Source organism: Bison bison, unplaced genomic scaffold, assembly GCF_000754665.1.
Source record: "Bison bison bison isolate TAMUID 2011002044 unplaced genomic scaffold, Bison_UMD1.0 scf7180017864089, whole genome shotgun sequence".
In the NCBI taxonomy this organism is placed as follows: Eukaryota; Metazoa; Chordata; class Mammalia; order Artiodactyla; family Bovidae; genus Bison; species Bison bison.
In genome coordinates this window covers 2,994,381-3,000,756 of record NW_011494661.1, presented here as the reverse complement: position 1 = coordinate 3,000,756, position 6,376 = coordinate 2,994,381, and positions in this window count along the sequence as shown.

The following is a 6,376-nucleotide window of genomic DNA, read 5'->3' as shown; positions in this document are numbered from 1 at the left end:
CTTTGGCATTGCCTTTCTTTGGGATTGGAATGAAAACTGACCTTTTCCAGTCCTGTGGCCACTGCTGAGTTTTCCAAATTTGCTGACACATTGATTGCAGCACTTTTACAGCATCATCTTTCAGGATTTGAAATAACTCAACTGGAATTCCATCACCTCCACTAGCTTTGTTCTTAGTGATGCTTTCTAAGGCCCACTTGACTTCACATTCCAGGATGTCTGGCTCTAGGTCAGTGATCACAGCATCGTGATTATCTGGGTTGTGAAGATCTTTTTTGTACAGTTCTTCTGGGTATTCTTGGCACCTCTTCTTAATATCCTCTGCTTCTGTTAGGTCCATACCATTTCTGTCCTTTATCGAGCCCATCTTTGCATGAAATATTCCCTTGGTATTTCTAATTTTTTTGAAGAGATCTCTAGTCTTTCCCATTGTGTTGTTTTCCTCTATTTCTTTGCATTGATTGCTGAGGAAGGCTTTCTTATCTGTCCTTGCTATTCTTTGGAACTCTGCATTCAGATGCTTTTATTTTTCCTTTTCTCCTTTGCTTTTCGCTTCTCTTCTTTTCACAGCTATTTGTAAGGCCTCCCCAGACAGCCATTTTGCTTTCTTGCATTTCTTTTCCATGGGATGGTCTTGATCCTGTACAATGTCACGAACCTCTGTCCATAGTTCATCAGGCACTCTGTCTATCAGATCTAGTCCCTTAAATCTATTTCTCACTTCCACTGTATAATCATAAGGGATTTGATTTAGGTCATACCTGAATGGTCTAGTGGTTTTCCCTACTTTCTTCAATTTAAGTAATTTGGTAATAAAGTGTTCATGATCTGAGCCATAGTGAGCTCCCGGTCTTGTTTTTGTTGACTGTATAAAGCTTCTCTATCTTTGGCTGCAAAGAATATAATCAATCTGATTTCGGTGTTGACCATCTTGTGATGTCCATGTATAGAGTCTTCTCTTGTGTTGTTGGAAGAGGGTGTTTGCTATGACCAGTGCATTTTCTTGGCAAAACTCTATTAGTCTTTGCCCTGCTTCATTCCGTATTCCAAGGCCAAATTTGCCTGTTACTCCAGGTGTTTCTTGACTTCCTACTTTTGCATTCCAGTCCCCTATAATGAAAAGGACATATTTTTGGGGTGTAAGTTCTAAAAGGTCTTGTAGGTCTTCATAGAACTGTTCAACTTCAGCTTCTTCAGCATTACTGGTTGGGGCATAGACTTGGATTACTGTGATATTGAATGGTTTGCCTTGGAAACGAACAGAGACTGTTCTGTCCTTTTTGAGATTGCGACCAGCACACTTAGCACGGCCGAGAGGAGCTACCCCAGTCGGAGGCCAGGGGCGGTGGCCGTGACGAGCTACCCCATGTCCGAGGAGCGGTGGCTGCGTGGGCGCAGGAGGGCCTAGAGGAGCTATTCCACGTTGAAGGTCAGGAGGGGTGGCAGTGAGGAGATATCCCTCATCCAAGGTAAGGAGCAGCTGCTGCGCTTTGCTAGAGCAGCCGTGAAGAGATACCCCATGTCCAAGGTAAGAGGAACCCAAGTAAGATGGTAGGTGTTGCAAGAGGGCATCAGAGGGCAGACACACTGAAACCATATTCACAGAAAACTAGTCAATCTAATCACACTAGGACCACAGCCTTGTCTAACTCAATGAAACTAAGCCATGCCCATGGGGCCACCCAAGACGGGTGGGTCATGGTGGAGAGATCTGACAGAATGTGGTCCACTGGAGAAGGGAATGGCAAACCACTTCAGTATTCTTGCCTTGAGAACCCCATGAACAGTATGAAAAGGCAAAATGATAGGATACTGAAAGAGAAACTCCCCAGGTCAGTAGGTGCCCAATATGCTACTGGAGATCAGTGGAGAAATAACTCCAGAAAGAATGAAGGGATGGAGCCAAAGCAAAAAGAATACCCAGCTGTGGATGTGACTGGTGATAGAAGCAGGTCCGATGCTGTAAAGAGCAATATTGCATAGGAACCTGGAATGTCAGGTCCATGAATCAAGGCAAATTGGAAGTGGTCAAACAAGAGATGGCAAGAGTGAACATCGACATTCTAGGAATCAGCGAACTAAGATGGACTGGAATGGGTGAATTTAACTCAGATGACCATTATATCCACTACTGCGGGCAGGAATCCCTCAGAAGAAATGGAGTAGCCATCATGGTCACCAAAATAGTCCGAAATGCAGTACTTGCTTGTATTACCATAGCATATAATTGTTACTCAATTTATAAAATGCAGAGATGTGGAACTGGAAATTTAGAGATCCTGGTAGACTTATAATAACAATTACTAAGCAGATGATGGTGAGCAGCAAACCTGTCCAGTGAGTTAAGCCTTGATGCATAACTCTTGAGGGATGTTGTGAACTCTTGGGGATTTTGTGAAACCAACAAATGTTGATCCTGGGCCTTGGAATTTTCTTAAAAATTCTTTTTTGCAGGAAGGCTCCTGAAATAATGATACTGGTAACGGCAGAGGAGGGGAAATAAAAAGTAGTTTTATCTGCTTTATTCATCTAAGGTGGGGGCAAATATAATCCCCCAGGACATCACTGTTTCCACCCAGAAACTGTTGCAGGAATTGTGATTTTTCTGTGGATGGTTCCTGCTCTTACCTTACCTAATCAGATTTTTAGATTCCTTGGTGGTAAAGGAGGTACATTTCCTTCCCAAGATAATTTGGGAGTTAGGCAACAATAGTAATTGTCACTTAGATATTTTTCTTTCCTAAACTACTTCTTATTTTAAACAACATAAGACTTGGTACTTCCTGTCGGTAAGACATTTATTTATAATAAGTTGAATATCTTATTAGGGTGAGTGGTATAGGTGATACTGTGAAATTTACTGTTCATGTGAGAAATATAGAGTCTTGAGATCAATAGATCAAATGTCTACCTCTTTTCTTTTTATGGCAAAATTCACATAAGATTGAGAATGAGTTCTGAATACAAAGAAAGGAGTGCATGAAACAGAGTAAAATAGTAAATCTCAATAATAGTTCATGCATATTGAGTATGTCCGTCACTTAAACTTCTTGAGAACATTATCATGTTTGCCGATGTCCTGATGGGAAAATGACTTGCTAGAGAGTTGGTGAAGGAGGGATGAAGTCTAGGTCTGGCTCACTGCAATGCTCACGTGCCTAACTACTACCCTTATGGCCTCTCAGGAAGAACAGAACCAAAGTAAGGAACAAGGCAACAAAGTCAAAGAATGTGGAGAAAGAGAGGCAACTTGAGTGGCCTAGACCCAACTTTCCAATTTCAAGAGTATTGACATAGCACCCTACATGGGTAGAAGGGTTCTCCCCTATTGAAGGAGTCTAAAGGATTGACGGCAGAAGTCCTCTGAAAGCACTTTAGGTGTATCCAAGCTTTGTTTTTCTTGCATTTATTGTCTCTCAATTGTGAAGAAATTTCTGATACCTGTCACACTTATTACAACAATCACTATGATGAAAAACCTTCAAATTCTCCCATTTTAAGGATGAGTATTTTTCATGTGCCTATTTTGCAAAATCCTTGAGCACCATAAACATCTGAGTGATGGTTTGGAATTCAAGGGAAGGATTTTTTTTTTTTTTCGGCCAGGTTAATATTTCATTACCAGGTCAGAAGTGCACAGGATTTCAAAATAAAGTAAAGAGAGAGCTAACGGAGCATCACAGGCTCCAGAGTCACCACAATCCAGGAGCCTTTCCAGGCGGTGCCCATTGAGGGATGCAGTTTTGATAGTTTTCCCATAAGTGTTCCACCATTTGCAGGGTAATTCATGGTGATCAATCATTCATTTCAACAAGCATGTCTTGAATACCTTTTGTGTTGAATATGCTCCTTTGAACCTTCTAGAACTCCTGTCTCCTCTGTACTTGCTTTGTCCCTGAAGGGTTGACCTTTATGGACTGTACCAGCCCTCTGGCTTTCCTTGTGTCAAATTTGTAGAAAGCACTAGCAAGAGGTGGGAGGGTAGGAGAAGGAAGTCAGGTTATTCATTCTATGGGCTGGGGTTCTGCAAACTATGACCCTGGGTCCAAATCTAGCCTGCAGTTAATTTTTACAAATAATGTTTTATTGGCACACAACCATGCTCATCCATTTAAGTATTGTCTGTGGCTGCTTTTAGTCTCCAAATGTCAGAATTGGTGAATTGTGACAGAGATTTAATGGCTTGCAAAGCCTAAAATATTAATTTTCTGGTCCTTTACAGAAAAAAAAAGAGTTTATTGACCCTTGCTTTAGATAAATCCCTCTCTGGGCAGGCTTATTGATTCCTTAGGCATCTCCATTCCTGTCAAAAGTCATCACTGTCTGGTGGCTTTCCCTATAGCTTCTGCCACAGCCCAGGGAGAGCTCTTTCTGTGTTCTGGTAACTGTCTCTTCCTCTGGACCTATTAAGGCCTACAGGTGTCTCACTCTTTCTAGTCCTGGAGAGCAAGTGGGCATCACCATCTTTTATCTGTTGCCCTCCTTTATCCCTGCATACACTTCCTTCATGTCTCCTAATTTACCTAATTGAAACAACAGAAAACTGCAGATAAATAGACAACAAGAGACTTTGGGAAAATAAATAATAATTGTCTGTTTCTTAGCTAGATGCTTGGCAGAGCACTTTGGACATCATCTCATTTTATATCCCCACAATAACCCCTGAAGTAGTCCCTATCATTTTCCTACTAATAGATAAGGAAACCTAGGTTTTTTTGAAAACTAAGTAGCTTATTCATGATTTATACTTCGAGGAGGAAAAGTAAGGATTCTGATCCAGGCTCTTAATCCTTAGGAGATAACAAAGGACAGATTGTGGTTCACTATTCTTTTCAGGCTGGTGTTGTTGTCGAATGAAGCTGAGATGGCTGATTTTGGCCACATTTTGAAGGAACTCAAACATTGTATGAAGGACTATGGGCAAAAGAGTCTGGGCATGACACACTAAACAGACGGGTGTATCTCCTGGAAAAAAGCTTTGAACTCATGACTATGACATTTGTTTAGTGATATGCACTTTCCAAAATATTTTCACAGCCTCATAACAAGCCTGTGAAGCCAGATGACAATTCTTAGAACAGTTATAGAGTTCAGCAAACTGAGACTGAAAGATTAAGTATAGCATATCCACACCCAATGAGTATTAAGAATTCATGCATATGTGACAAAGTCCAGTGTTCTTTAAAAGCCCTGACTAGGGCTTCCCTGGTGGCTCAATGATAAAGAATCTGCCTGCCAGTGTAGGAGACATGGGTTTGATCCCTAGTCTGAGAAGATCCCACATGCCGCAGAGCAATTAAGCCTGTGTGCCACAGCTATTGAGCCTGTGCTCCAGAGTCTGGGAGCCACAACTTATGAGCCCTCGTGCCTCAACTACTGAAGTCTGAGAGCCCTAGGGCCCATGCTTGCAACAAGAGAAACTACTGCAGTGAGAAGCCCATGTACCTCAACAACAGAGTAGGCCCCACTCTCCTTAACTAGAGAAAAGCCTGTGGGCATCAAAGACCCAGCACAGACAAAAAAAGAAAAGAAAAGAAAGTCCTGGATAATTGGCCCTGGAAAACAGGAGAATATCCGTTTTGTGAATACTAGCTGCAGCTCTAGAAGCTGAAAAACTAAGTCCATCTGTAGTCTTCCTAGGGTGTCAGTGGCCAGAGGGTAATATTTACTTCTGTTTTGAAAATTTTCTCCAACATGTACTTTTCTCATACCTGCCACAGCTGGGTTTAAACGCTCATGTCAACAATATTGAACCTAGAACATTTTTATAAACTCCACTCATATCTCCAATTACAAAGAAAATTAGAGCCTTCTCTGGAAGTTGAGTTTTCCCTCTGCATCTTTAGCTTTACATAGCCAAGATCATATTCCTAATCATTCCTCTAAAGCCTTTCCTTCCTGCTATGTTTCTCTGCACTGTTCTCAGTATCATCCACTTCCTAATCACCACTTAGCCAAGCTTGAAACACCAAATTTGCTTCAGTTCTTCCTCTAACCTGTCATACTTACCCGTAGTGTTGACTGTCCTTTTAAAGTTTTCACTATCATTTTTACTCAAATCCCTTCTATACACTACCTAGGCCATATTCCCTTAAGCACGCAACTCTGATCATCTCATTGATTTGAGCGAAAAACCTCTGGGCCTACACACTATTTATAAGAATAAAGTTCAATGTAAAATTATTAAATTCATTAATGAAAATTAATGTTCATTGGATGTGGACACACAACACTTAATTTTTCAGTCTCCGTTTGCTGGACTCTAAAACTGCTCTAAGAACGGTCACCAGGCTTCGCAGTTTTGTTGTGAGGCTGTGAAAATGTTTTGGGAAGTGCATATTGCTAAACGAGCGTGATATACACGAGTTTGAAACTC